A 15,723-nucleotide genomic window follows, 5' to 3' on the forward strand; every position below is an offset into this window, starting at 1 on the left:
CACTAAAGAGTCCCAATAAAGGTACTTGTTATGCACAAGCAATGTTTTAGAATGTATACAAAAAGTCTAGCTTTTTGTATGAATATTTATTTTGAAATAAGAATCACATTGGTCAAATGTCTGCATTTATGTTAAATGTAGTTGTCCATTCAATTTATATTGTCGATAATATGGTGTGTGGTGTCACACAGAAGATCATGTTATCAGTTCCTTATAAATTATAAATAGTAGCTCACAACCAAGATGGATTGGGACAAACCATTGGAATGGTTGTAGTATAATTTTGTATTAGTTTATCTTGACTATAAAATTACACTAGTACACTATGAGTGTATTGAGCAAGACCATTTAAGGCTGTTCTTTTTATACTGACTGCATAAAAGAACAGGACCTCTGTTATTATGAAAGTGTGTGCTCTTAATCCTGATATAATAACAAGGACATATACTTAGTATTTATTTCTTTAATTTATCAATGAGTGAGATTTATTCAGTTGGATCAATAGGCCCGATAAGTTGAGAAATAATATTATTTATATGGCGTGTTGTTGATTATAGAAGGAAACTATGTCCTAGTAATCTAGGTTGATGATGTCCCCTTGAGAAGCTCATAAGGATTGTCATGTAAATCCTGCAGGTGGACCTAGTCCGGCATGATAATGAAGTTAAGTGGTACTACTCTTGGAGCTAGATATTAATTAAGGGAGTTGACAGTGACTCATTTAATTAGTCGACATTCGATATCTTAAACACAGGGAGATTAATGCACTCATAATAAGAAGGAGCCCATAATGTAATTTGAGGTTGGTGCGGTAGTTCAATAATAACTCTTTAGTGGTATGAGTTATTATTGATGAACTTGAGTTGGGTGTTCGGGACGAACAAAGGAAGCTCAAGATCATCGGGAGACCAAAACCAATTTCTCCTCCCAGTTTTTGTTGTAGCCTCAATTAAGCCTTGTATTCACCAAGTCAACTTCTTACCCAAGTAATGGGCCGGACACATCCTTGCTTGGAGCAAGGGGGCCGGCCAAACATCAACTTGGAGCCCAAGAGGTGGTCGGCCAAAACCATGCTTGGTGTCCAAGCATGGGGTTAGCCACACCACTAGGATTAAAGGGAGATTTTATTTTGTTAAAATCTTTTCTTTTGTAGTCATTCATGAAGAAATTTAAAAGAGAAATTTTAATTTTAAAATTTCCTTTTATAGCCATCCACATGGTTTTAAAAGAGAGTTTTAAATTTTTTAAATCTTTCCTTTTATAGCTATCTACAAAGGATTAAAGAGAGATTTTAATTTTGTTAAAATCTTTCCTTATTTGTAGTTATCTATAATGTTTAAAATAGAGATTTTAATTTTTGAAAAAACATTCCTTTTTTGTAAACATGATTTAAAAAGAGAAGTTTTAATTAATCTTTCCTTTTTTGTAGTCATCTACATGTTTTAAAAGACAGAGATTAATTTTTAAATTTTCCTTTATTGTCATGTACAATAGAAAATTTAGAAAAGAGAGATTTTAATTGTTGTTAAAATTTCCTTTTTTAAGGAGGCCACAAATAAGGAAGTTTTAATTATGTTTAAAACTTTCCTTTTTTGCCATGACCAAGGATTATAAAAGAAAAGGAGAGGGTGCCTCTTGAAAACCACAACCTAAGTTCCCTCTCTTCCTAATCCCTTGGTGGCCAGCCCTTCCCTCATCTCCTTCCTTAAGGACCGGCTACAATACTCATCTTCCTTCTACAACCGGCAGCACAAAAGGATTCCATCCAAGCTAGGGCCGGCGGGTTTGCTTCCATAACCTTGGGCCAGCGGCCTTGCTTGGAGCTCATCTTAGATCCCATTGTGGCTAGAGGTATAGAGGATAGGAAGAAGGTACCCGGTTGCTTAGAGGGGAAGAAGAAGAGAAGGAAATTTCCTACTTTGGCATCCCTTGGTGGCTCGAGAGTCTTGGAGGAAAAGAAGTGGTTCGGGTGGAATTCATCTTGGTAGATCGTCATCCACACGATGTCCAAGAAGAGGAGAGGAATATAATAGAAGATCAAGAGGTCTTTTGTCTACAAAGAAAGGTACAACTAGTCTATTATCCCGCTACGTACTAGTTTATTTTCTTTGTGTGGATCCTGAAATACCAACACAAGAGGCTATCATTTTTAGGTTTTCGATTTCGTATTTCGATCTTGTGCTTCTATTGAGGTCTCTTTAGTTAAACCGAGGGTTATTGTTGTTAGAGTGTATACTAAAAGCCTAGCTTTTTATAAACACTTATTTTTGAAATAAAAGAATCACATTAGTCAAATGTCTACATTTATATGCTAAGTGTAGTTGTTCAATTAATTTATATTGTAGATAACATGATGTGTGGTGTCACACACATGAAATCATGTTATCAGTTCCTTATAAATTATAAACAGTAACTCACAACTAAGATGGATAGGAACAAACCATTGGAATAGTCGTAGTGTAATTTGGTTTTAGTTTATCTTGACTATAAAATTACACTAGTACACTCTGAGTGTATTGAGCAGGACCATTTAAGGTAGTTTCTTTTTATACTGACTGCATAAAAGAATAAGACCTTTGTTATTATGAAAGTGTGTGCTCTTAATCCTGATATAATAACAAGCACATATATTTAGTATTCATTTCTTTAATTTATCAAAGGGTGTGATTTAGCTCGATAAATCAATAGGCCCGATAAGTTGGGAAATAATATTACTTATAGTGTGTGTTATTGATTATAGAAGAAAACTGTGTCCTAGGAATCTAGGTTGATGATGTCCCTAAGAGGAGCTCATAAGGATTGTCATGTAAACCCTGTAGGCGGACTTAGTCCGACATGACAATAAGGTTGAGTGGTACTACTCTTGAAACTAGATATTAATTAAGTGAGTTGTCAGTAACTCATTTAATTAGTGGACATTCGATATCTTATACACAGGGAGACTAACACAGTCATGATAAGAAGGAGCCCATATAGTAATATGAGATTGGTGCGGTAGTTCAATAATAACTCTTTAGTGGTTTGAGTTATTATTGATGAACTCGAGTTGGGTGTTTAGGGCGAACACGGGAAGCTCAAGTTCATCGGGAGACCAAAACCAATTCCTCCTCTCGGTCTCTGTCGTAGCCTCTTAGTTATAAAGTCTTATACCTATTCATACCCACCTTCTTACCCACCTTAAGGTGGTCGGCCAAGCCTAGCTTGGAGCCCAAGCTAGGGTCTGCCAAACCAAGGTGAGTTGGTGGCCGGCCCTAGCTTGAACCCAAGCTTAGGTGGCCGACCACAATTAAATAAAAGGGATTTTATTTTTAAAATCTTTTCTTATGTGGAAGCCATGATTTAAAAGAGAGTTTTAAAATTAAATCTTTCCTTTTATAAGTGTGTACAAAGGATTAAGAGAAAGGTTTGATATCTTTCCTTATTTGTAGTTAAAAGGAAGATTTTAATTCTAGAAAAAACTTTCCTTTTTGTAATCATCCATATGTTTTAATAGAGAGATTTTAATTTATAAAAGTTTTCTTTTATAACCAACCATGAAGGGAATTTTTTAAAAAGAGAAATTTTTTATTTTAAAATTTTTTGGAAACAAATTAGGAAGTTTTAATTTTTGTTTAAAATTTTTCTTGCTTGGAGGACAATGAGGTGACCGACCATTGGAGGATTAAAAGGAAATTTTTGATAAAATTTTCCTTCTTAAACATTGGCAAGGAATATAAGGAAGTTTTATTTATAAAACTTTCCTTATTTGTCAAGACCAAGGAATATAAAAGAGAGGGTAGAGGTTCCTCACCTAATACACAAGATCTCTTCTATTCCTTGGTGGTGGCCGACCCTCTCTTCCTCCTCTTCTCCTATTCTTCTTCCTTGTGTGGTCGGTGACATCTTCATATCAAGGAGCTTGATGGTGGCCGGATTTTACTAGAGGAAGAAGGAGAGATATGAGGCTTTGTTTCTTAGCATCCCTTGGAGCTTGGTTGGTGGCCGAAGTTCTTCATCTCAAGGAGCTTGTTGATTGGCCGAAACTTGCAAGGAGAAGAAGGAAGCTTGGGTGGATTCTCATCTCGGTAGATCGTTGCCCACATGACGTCCGAGATAAGAAGAGGAATACGACAGAAGATCGTGAGGTCTATAAGCTATAAAAGGTATAACTAGTTATTAGTTTCCGCATCGTAACAAGTTTATCCTTTTATTTAGATCTTGAAATACCAAACACACGAGACTAATAAATTTAGGTTATCGAATTTATGTTTTCAATTTTTGTTTCTTTTGTTTTTCGAACTTGTGATTCGATTGTTCTTATTGGTTAAACCTAAGGTTATTATAAGGAAATTAAATATTGAATTTCGTTGAAAGGTTTTGTCTAGGAAGTGGTGGATGCTCCTATACCCAAGAAGGCCTAGTGCCTCACCATGTTTAACTAGGAAGCCGATCTCTGAAATTAATATTTAATTAAATTTGTAACATGGGTGGATTTGGATCAATAATGTTAAGCATCGTTTAGGATCCAAGTCTAAACCTCTAAGAATAGATAAGTTGAATTTGGAATCAATAATGTTAAGTTCTATTTGTGATTTAAAATTTAATTTTTAAAGAACACAATAGGTTGTTAGGAAAGGTTCAGGACTTGTACAAAATTTTTATACAGGAGAACCAGTACGATATTCCGGATAGCAACCAACAACTGTAAGAAGTTTAAACATTGAATTTCTTTGAAAGGCTTTGTCTAGGAAGTGGTGGATGATCTCATACCCAAGAAGGCCTAGTGCCTCTCCATATTTAACCTGGAAGCCGATCTTTGAAATAAATGTTTAATCATCTTCTGTAATATGGTTTAACTTCTGAAGAACACATTGGTTGAACTTGGAGTAAAAATGTTAAATTTTATTTCCAATCCAATTTAACTTTTGAAGAGCAACTTGGATTAATAATGTTAAGCATCGTTTGCAATCCAAGTTTAACTTCAGTAGAGCACATGGGTAGTTAGGAAAAGTTCTGTGCTTGTACAAAATTTTTGTACAGGGGAATAGAACGAAATCCAGGTGTAGCAACTAACAATTGGTATCAGAGCTACTTTTTTGCCTCTGTGTGTTTGGTATTCAGTTTAATTATGCACAAGTCATACATAATTTAGGAAGGATAATAATAGGATGTGCAAATAGACTAACTCTGTGGTTGCAGGCATCCTAGATCCAACTATTATAGCCCTATTGTGTTTTGTGTGTGATTGGACCCTCAGACATGTCAAGGACATTTTATGTGTGTGATTGGACCCTCGAACTGAATGAAGCCCCCATCAAATGTACATTATACGTTATCATAAATTACTAAGTGAACTGCAACCTCAGCATTTTTTCAGTCATTTTGTTATAAGCAATTGCATGCAGCTTTAGGAAATGTTTGCAAGAGAAAGCAAAACTGTGTCATGTTTACAATCTTCATTACGTTGCTTGGTTACCTATTAAAAAACTCTACAGTCAGCTACTAAAATCAAATTCTTTAAGAAAGTAATTTGAAAGTTTAAAATATATTTAAAGAAACTCTATGTTACATATGAAGAAAACAGATAATCAGCATGCTAACTTCATGTTGATTGCATCATAATCAATAAGATCCTCATGGCGATTTCTAATAAAATAGCAATATCAAAGATTATCTTGACAGTCCTTTTGTTGTACTTTTCAATTCCCTCCAGATCACCAGTCTGTAAACAGCAAATATAACCAACTAAGACAACAAAAGGAATTCTAACACACTAAAGAGTCTCAATAAAGGTACTTGTTATGTAGAAGCAATGACCTCAATTGCTGTGTTCATATCGTTAGTTGCATCTTCGCTCTTAGAATATCTAAAGAACAAAATAAGCTTAAAGATTATCATTATCTTGCAACAAAAAAAAGGAGGGGGGCAATGACAAAACTATAAAGACTAGCCATTTAGCAAGTTCTTGTTTCTTCAGCTCTGGAGGTTGATCGTCAAATACATATCTGGCATCAAAAAGATGATAATAAAATATGGTGGTTGAATGAGAAACAAAATGATATTTAGACATGCAAATGGACTTACACTAGCTCGATACCTGTTTCTAATAATCTGATAGTTCGATTAAACATCCCTTCATGTCTTTTAAAAAAAAACACTTGGATCTCAACTAAAACCTTACTTCCCTATGTTAACAAAAAATTGTCAACGAATAATGCACATTTAAATATTTTTTAATTAATCAAAGCATTCTGGTAATCCTTGAGCAGCGAATCGATCCACTTCCCCATTGATCCAATCGAGATGGCTGCAACTATGCCCACAGCTACAGCAACAGGCGGGGTGGCTATGGCAGCGGCAACTATCGAGCAGATCAAGAAGGTGGTCAATGTGGCTGCGAAGATGATGCTCGAGACTTTCCTCCAGGCCTTGATGGATTTGAGCTTCTTATCAAGCTTGTTCTTTCTCATCTACATTTTGTTGAGCATATGGAGCTGGTGGTGGTGGATGGACAGGAAAGCCTTGAAGAACTCTTCCGTGAAGGGATCGTCGGTCGCCTTGAAGCGCCTCAACTCCGTCAGAGTACGAGAGTTCCTCGCATTGTCGCCTTTGTGGTCCTCCTCCTCCTCCTCGGCGAAGTGCTGCAACACGACTTGAAGGATGAGCCGGTTGTCACGAGCTTTAGTGAGGCACTTTTCGAGGGTAGTGCAGACGTCGAGAGTTTGGAGGTTGTTTTGGAAGTAATCCTCAACAAGGTCGAAGAGCTCGGTGTTCTTCCACACATCACGCTTGCAGTCGAGGATGACCTTGACCACCTCCTGGTACATCTTGAGGAGGCAGCCGATGATCTCCCTGAGGGAATCGAGGGAGAGGGAACGGACCTGGACACCGCCGATGAGGGTGGAGATGGAACGACCGGTGCGCTGCTGAAGCATGGAGTCGAAGGTCTCGAGCTCGGGATCGAGGCGGCAGGCCTCCTCGTAAGACATCAGCTCCGCCAGACACGGGAGGTGCGCGTGGCCATCTCCTCCGCCGACGCCGACATCTGCAACAGCTAGGTTGTGCGGCCTCGTGCTGTGTTGTGCTCCCATCTAAGGATCTAGGGAAAAAATGTAAATAAGTTGAGATTTTTACCACTGAAAATGATGGAAAATCCAAAGTCTAAAGGGAAAAAGTGAATGAATCGAAGTAATGAACAAGAACCAGATTAGCAACTTGAGGAGAGGAGAGCACACCGTCGTGGAGGAAGATCCAGCGGAGGCGGCACCCCTTACTGTTGTGTGGTCGACAGGATGGTGTGAAGAGATTGTATGAGGAGAGGGAAAGAAAAATGGCTAGGGTTCGGGAACGCGAAGGGGAAAACACGGCGCCGAAAAGATATTCGGAGAGAGGGGAAGCAAAACTGTGAGGGGGAAATAACCAAAGTCAAATACAATGATTTTATCAAAACTGTTGTCCTAGCTCCTAAAAACACACTTAAAGACAACGTTTTTAGAAATCGTTGTAAAAAGTGTTGTTGATTTAAAAAGAAGTCGCTCAATGATAACAGTTTTCTCAAAACTGTTGTCTTTTATATTTAATGGGGAGTTCAAAGACAACGATTTTGTCAAAAACCATTATCTTTGAGCAAATTTACAATGGTTTCTCTTAAAATAGTTGTCTTTGGGGTGTTGTCTTTTAACATTTTTGTTGTAGTGAATTTAGACTTCATCATAGATAAGGAGCAAGAAGTTCAGGATCAAGCTTACAGGTTGGAGGCACCTACATGGCTATGGAAGGCTCCTTCCACACCCTTTATAAGGGTATCTCGACCAAGCTTCAAGCAACAACTTCTATACCAGCTTTTATGCGTCCGACTGAATTTCTAACTGCTCTATCTTACTGTTGTTGTCCTGCTACAACTCTACTATGTCTGACTGTCACCTAGAAGCTACCCAAACACTGAGCTCGAGCCGACCGACTACAAACAAGTGTTTACTAAAAAGTTAATTACTGTATTTACTTTCTGCAAATGGGAAGTGCAGCATGTTACACTTCTCTGACTTTCTTTGTATTCAATTACTCTTCCGACGATTCTGAAAGAGGATTTAGTGGATTACCCTTTGATAGGTTTACATGACCTGGGTCTTGGAGTAGGAGTCGTCGAAGGCTTTGAACCAAGTAAATCTTTGTGTTCGTGTCTTTTTCGTTTCTGTTTATTTCTTTTTCCGCTACATACTCTCATTTTAAAATAAAAAAAGATGAGTTTCACAAAACCACATAATTCACCCGCCCTCTCACGTGCATCTCGATCCAACATAAAGCTTGTCTTGTGGTAAAAGGATTTAATCAACAGTTAGATATTGATTTGAATGTCACATTCAGTCCAGTTATTAAGATTACAACTGTCAACTGATTAGTATCTATAGTTGTTAGCTTCAACTAGCTAATATGACAATTAGATGTGTTCAATGCCTTTCTTCATGATTATCTTTAGGAAACTATTTTTATGGAGTAGTCGCCTAAGTTCATTAATTCACAACTTTCAACACATGTTTGTCAGCCAAAGATCAAATCTATATATAGTCTTCGATAAGCCCCTCGTGCATTGTTATATCATCTCTCTACTTGGTTGTTGATAACCGTGTATCATACCATGATTTCAAAGTCAATATACTGAACCCCTCTATACTAATGTAGTATAGAGTAACTCAAATCATCTCTCACAAGGAATATAAACAATGCATAATAAATCTCAGGATCAGTTTATTTGGAAGTGGGGTTTAGGTTTGATTGAAATCTAAATCTAACAAATGAAAAACAATGCAAGTAATGAAACTTAATCTAACCTAAACTATTATTGCAAAGAAATCAAGAACATCATATGGTAAATGTCTAACAAACCTAAAGCATTTAACAAACATAAAGCATTTAGAACGAATTAAATGAGTGAAGTGAATTAACAAGAGTGAATGAATTGTACGGGGCATTAGAGCGGACACGTTGCAAGCTTCAACCAATCAAAACTAAGTATATGAAATATAAAACATGGGGAATCAACCAATTACAATCAACCATCAACACGATCATACTAACAATCAAATGTTCAAATCAATACTTCAAACACAACAAACCGAGCCTAGGATGAAGATATCACTGTTCGGATTCAGATTGGGATCTAAAAGATGTTGTTTGGAAGTAAAAGTTATTGTCCAAAACTTGGAATGGCCTGTGGATGATCAGAAAGGTAGAGATGATGTTTGGTGATGGGAAACCCCAACTTAAATTTGAGGTCAAATGTGGCTAATAAGATATGAAGAGGAGGAAAACACTACTATCTGAATCGATGATTAAGCTGGAGGTAGGGAATGAAGATGGCTAACAGGTTGAGAAAGTATTGTTGGAGAGCACATGGATGATGGCAGAATCAAAGAAGCTCTCCTTCACGAATCCGAATAGGAGAGATGGATAGATGGTCGGCGACTTGATGGAAGGCAAGAAGATGGTGCTTTGGTGGAGCTCGGGCGCCAGATGGAACCTCACCTAACCGGAAGAGGGTGAAGAGGAGATGAAGGGGGTGGATGAGATAGAGGTTGGTCAACAATGGAGAGATGGATGGTAGTCGACCGACAAAGGAAGGATGCTGAATAGAAGGAAGGAGGTGTCAATCATGAGGTAATCCTCGAGTTCCTGTAGCTTATCCATTTTTGAATCCCATTAGATTTGAACGGATGTCCATAAACTCCCTAGATCTTGATCAATAGTTGGATCTGTTCAAATCTGAATCAAAGGCTTCAGATATGGATCTCCTTTGAGCCTGATGGACCAGATCTTTGATGGATAGTCTATATCTCCTCATATCTTGAATGGACTATCTAGATTGGTTCAATTGGTTCTCTTCAATTAATCTCATAATTAAGCCCAGTTTAGATTAACCTGACTCGAGTCCATGACCTCTTCATTGCCTACCAAGACCACATCCAAATGATTAGCCTTAATTACAAATAAAAGATATTTAGTACACAGGAACACTACAAGAAAATTGAGATTTTACAATACTAAAAAGACAACGCTTTTTATAAAAAACGTTGTCTATTTTTTTTTTTTTTGCAACGCTTTTCACTAAAAGCGTTGTCTTTGAACAATTTGTTTTAACTAAAGACAACATTTTATAAAAAAATGTTATCTATGAGTAGTTTTTTGAGGGCTACGATAATACTTTTTTGAAAAGCGTTGTCTTTGAACCTTTTTGTCAAAATAACATGATTTTTTTCCCTTAGACACATTTTTTCCTCTTCACCGTATTTTTCCCATCAGTGTTTTCTTTCCTCCGGCCTCGAAATTTTTATGCCAACCCTAAAATGCTTTCCCTTCCCGAACTCGTGTCCTTCGAACCCCTCTCCGTCCAACCCCTCTCTGACAAACCCCTCTCCTCAAATCTCTCCTTCGAACTCCTCTCCGTCTAACCCCTCTATGACGAAACCCTCTCTACAAATCTCTCCTCGAACACCTTTCAAACAATAGCTTGTTTTTTTAGGATCAGTCATGCCTTGCCTTGAAAGCCTTCACTACCACCCGAAGCAAGCAGTGGTACCATGTCGATCTCAACCTCTACACAGAGATGGTCTCCACCTTGTCTAGGTGCGGATCGCCGCACAAGATCGATACCCTAGTCGCCAATCTAATGGAAGAGGGATGGCTCTCCGCGGAGGCTGCCAAGGGGGTTCCCCAGCTCGTTAGGGCTTTGATGGCTGATCAGTGGTGAGGAGGAGAGCCGATTGGCGGCGGTGCAGAATGTCAAGATTGGATTTTACTTCGCCACGTGGTGGGCGCTGAACGTGATGTTCAACATCTACAATAAGAAGGTTCTCAATGCCTTCCCCTACCCTTGGCTGACCTCCACACTCTCCCTCGCCGCCGGCTAGCTCCCTTATATTAATGCTCATCTTCTGGGCTACTAGGGTTACCGAGCTGCCCAATACCGACTTGGGCTTTTGGAAATCCCTAACTCCGGTAAGCAAAACAAATTGGGTTTTTCATCTTTGTTGATTCTTCCTTCTTGATTCCTTTTCCCAATCAATTGCAGGTGGTCATGGCTCACTTCTGCACTTTACCACTATGCCATTAAATGTCTCATTTCATTCTAGGTATTCTTCTAGTTTGGTTCTATATGTTTCTACTTTAGATTTAAGCTTGTGCTTGCTTGTAAGTGAAACAGATATGCAATGCATAAGCATCTGAAAGCTATAGGCATCTGTGCTTAAGCACTTTCCTAGAGCAGCAGCTGCGTGATGCTTAGCCTATAAAGTTTTCTAAACCATGTAATGTATAGCTTGGGCACTAATTGTTGGAGCAAGTTTTTCTAATTCAAGCCATACCTTCTCGATTCCTTTTTTTAGTGAAAATTTGGTCCATCTCATTTGGTTGCTTGCTATTTATCTTTGATAATCTTGTTGAACTAAAAATAACTTATTATGTAATACTCTTTATCTGCTCTAGAAATTTGAAAACTCTTTCTACATGCAATACAATATGTTTCAAGATGGTTACACTACAAAAAAAAAAAAGGCATTCTGGGACAAAATTGGGGATGAATTTTAAAAGAAAATTCGTTGTAAAAATTTTTGGGACAAATTCAGGGACGAAAATTTTTTCGTCCCAAAATGGTTAATGCCAACTTTTGGAACGAATTATGGATTGTTGCAAATTTGAGAACGAATTTGGGGACGAATTTGGCGACGAATAAAATTTTCGTCCCCAAATTCGTTGCAAAAAAGTATACAAATTTGCAACGAAAATTGTTTTTGTTGCAAACTTAGGAACGAATTTGGAGATGAATTCACATAATTTTTCGGCAAATTTGTCTCTATTTTTGCAACAAATTTGGGGACGAATTCGGTGACAAATTATTTTTTGTTGCCATGTTTGTCCCTAATATTGCAACAAATTTGGGGACAAATTCGGTGAAAAATTTTTTTTGTTGCCATTTTTGTTCCTAAGTTTGCAACGAATAATAAATTTGTTGCAAAACTGACAACGAATTTGGCAACAAAAACTTGCTCACGAGTTTGATAATCATAAGATAAATTTTCGTCCCAAAATTCGTCCCAGATTCTGGGATGAATTCTGGGACGAAAATAATTTTGTCCCAAATTACGATAGAATGGGACAAATCATTTTCGTTGCCAAATTCGTCCCTATATCAAATATTTTTTCCAGATTCAATTTATTTCTACAATACAATCCATAAATACATAAACAAATTCAAATAACAAATAATATGCATTCAACACATCCTAATTTAACATTCAACACATCCTAATTTAACATTTCAACACATCCTAATTTAACATTCAACACATCAACTCATAATTCAAGAAATATAAAGATTCCAACAAAGTTTACAAGATCCATCATCCATCCAAGCTGCTAGAAAATATGATACAAAGTTCAACAACCCAATGTTTTATAAGTCCATCATCCATCCAAGAACACTAAGAATATATATAGTCATCTTCGTGTGCCACAAAATCTTTGATCCCCATCAAATCTCCTTTGCCTACATAACAACAAACAAATAAACTAGATCAAGTGTAACAAGAAAGATTGTAAAAATTATACGATATGACCATGTAACAAGAATAATTGGAAACAAGACATAAATGTGAAATTCCTTAAACATTCTAATAAAAGCCCTATTTAGCAACGATATGAATCATCCATGTGATAGCAACGGTAAATAAAATTATAAGAATTATTTTGAAGCTAAGTACATGTATCGTAACTATGATACAACCTAATATAATTGGCACATCATATAGAGAGAAAGAGAGAGAGATCTTGTGTATGGTATTAGGATTCAAATTTTCTCACTTAGTTAACTTTATTTTTCATTTTAATTTGCTGAATTTATAGTTTTGTCTTTGGTTGGTATTTAATGTAAACTAAAGGATGTTTAAAATAATTGTTCATTTCATTGTGTTAATTAGTTGACAATTTCATATGAATAACTTTAGGACATTTTTAATAACTCTTTGCAAAATATTAAGGTAGGAGGATGCATCGTTATCTAGTAAAGAATTTTAGAATAGTGTGATGTAATTCTAGATGAAATATAGAACTTTTATGTGTCTATATAGTTTTGAGACTGTACATAGATCAAATTCAGAACTTTTATGCATCGTTATCATTGAAGACAAAACAAGAAAGAGCAGCTTATCAAAAAGAAGGCACACAATTAAACAACTATTTAAAGCTAACTTTAACATAATTATTTTAAGTTAACTTTATATAATTAAACAACTATAACATAATTATTTAAAGCTAACTTTATATATAGATCAGTAAATGCATATTAATGAACTTAGGAATACCGAAAAGAGGTGAACAAATACAGTTGTCTTCAACTACACTGAGATCATACCAAATTGAGACATGCACAAACAACATTATCAAATCAGGACAAAAATAAAGTCAGAGTATTAGAGACTCCATTCATATTGCCTAGTTATGCTTTAATTTTGTTACTGGTACACAACTAAGAATCATATAGATTAATCTACGTCAAAGATAAGTCATCTCATACATTGACAGTGGAACAGTGCAAGAAGACAACAGACTTAACCTACAAATGGCAGAGTTGAAAAGTTAAAAAACCATTGATTAATGTGTAAAGTAGTAAACATGAGAAAAAAAATTCATCATACATTATTAAAATCATCAAAAATCATCTCCGCCATCATCGTTATCATCATAGGCATCATCATCGTCGTCATTGGGAGGATTCTGACTTTGAGCGGAGCTCAACTGAAGGTGTTGCATTCTTAATTCTTGTTGTCGGCGCATATCTCTAATATATTTCTCCAAATTAGCCCGTTCTATGTCTCTTTGCACCCTTTCTTGGTCTCTTTGCGATATTATTTCCTTCAGATGGCTAACCTCATCAGTCAAGGTATTTATTTGGGTCGTAAGTGCTGATGTGGAGGAAGAAGTTCCAACTAATCTTTTGGTTCTACTCAAGGAACTCATCCCCAATATCCTTCCCCCTTTTGGTCCTCCACTGGCCTCTAACCATAAACTCAAATTATTGCCAACAAACTCCTCAGACCCCTGACTATCGATACCAGCTTGTGAGCATGTTTGGGCTAGCTCGAGTTGATCATATTTTTCCTGTTTTGTAAAACACATACGATATTAATTAGATATAATAGAAACACATATAATATTAAGACAATAATGGTAGGTAACTAATTAAATTTAAATCATATATTAAGGTAAAATAAATATTAAATCCAACCTTGACTGCTTTTGCTCTCGCCCACTCCATGTGTTATCTTTTTTTTTAAAAGTGCGAGTGAAAGTATCAATGAAAGAAGGCTCCTTCCCTCTCTCCTTGGTCTAAAAAAACATTATTTCAAATAATGAAATAATTTGATATATATTAAAAATTTGTGAAAGAGTGAAACAATTATCATTCTCCGTCTATGCTCATCTATGTTAATGGAGCCTCCCGCATATATAGCACTTGAGTCACCAGAATTGTGAGATTGATTCATTCTATTTAGGTCACTCCTTTGTTTGCTTTCCTCCGTTGCCCAAAATATAGTGATCCTCTCTCAATTTTCTTCAGTGATGAAGTTTGGCTTTTTCCCCCGACTCTTTGCGTGACTTAATACATGTCTAATGTGATCGTCACATTTCTTTTTAAATATTCTTCGTCTCCATTTTGTCATTCGGGTCTCAATTATTTAAGCGCTGAAATAGAAATTTATTTTATTATATAGAAATTGTAAAATTGAATCCAGGATTTGTCCCTAAATTTGGGACAAATTCTTAATTCGTTCCAGATTTAGGGACGAATTTAGCAATGAATTTTTTTTATGTTGTAAACCTGAAACGAAATTTTTTTGTTGCAAGTTTTGTTGGTTATTTGGTTCGAAATTTATTTTCGACCCTAAATTTGTCCCAATTTTGGGACGAATTTTTTTCGTTCCAAACTTTTGTCCCCAAAATTGTGTTTTTTTTTTGTAGTGTTATGACTTTTGATAAGTTGTTGGAATTCATTTCAATGTCTCTTACTGGGAAAATGCGCTACTATATGCTATGGATTAAGCGGTCAATTTATTATTTTTGTGCAGACCAACCTTGTAAGAATATGAATATTGTTCAATATTTGATGCAAATGTTTTGAGTTTCAAGGAATTCACTGATCCAACGCCTAAAGAAGGAACATCCATTTTGAAGGCAATATCTTCAGCTATGGTATTGCTCAAAGGTAAACAATCATCATGTGGTGTTTTAACTGATTCTAATTATGGGACATGAATCTAAACTTGAATTTAAGGCTCCCAAATTAAGAAGCACACCTTTCTAATTATCCATTGAAAAAATATAGCATAAAGAATTAATATTTCCAATTTATAGGAATAAATGCTCAATGCTAGTGGATATTATGTTCCTTAATTTTTATCATGTAACTGCAATAAAGTCATTACACATTTTTTGATATATTGTGGTCATGTGATCACTGTTTTCTTTAGACAGGATTTAGCTAATAGTCTTTGCCTCAGTTTTCTTAAAGGAGTTATTTATCCTTGGTAGTGAACCAAGATGAGGTATTTGTTAGATTTTATTTCAAATTAAATTATCACTTATTTTATTAATCATCCTATCTAACTGTCATCATTTAAAATTATTAGAAGCCTCGAAGGAAGAAGTTTGAACAACCAAAAAAGAAACATACTTTGTCAACAGTGTCCCAAGAGC

The 15,723-nt window shown here is 36.1% G+C and overlaps 1 pseudogene; it reads right to left on the reverse strand.

Moving 5' to 3' along the window:
- Nucleotides 1–6,212: 6,212 nt before the first annotated feature.
- Nucleotides 6,213–7,070, reverse strand: LOC121972628 (annotated as a pseudogene).
- Between the last annotated feature and the right edge of the window lie 8,653 nt (nt 7,071–15,723).

This window comes from Zingiber officinale, chromosome 4A (genome assembly GCF_018446385.1).
Source record: "Zingiber officinale cultivar Zhangliang chromosome 4A, Zo_v1.1, whole genome shotgun sequence".
Lineage (NCBI taxonomy): Eukaryota > Viridiplantae > Streptophyta > Magnoliopsida > Zingiberales > Zingiberaceae > Zingiber > Zingiber officinale.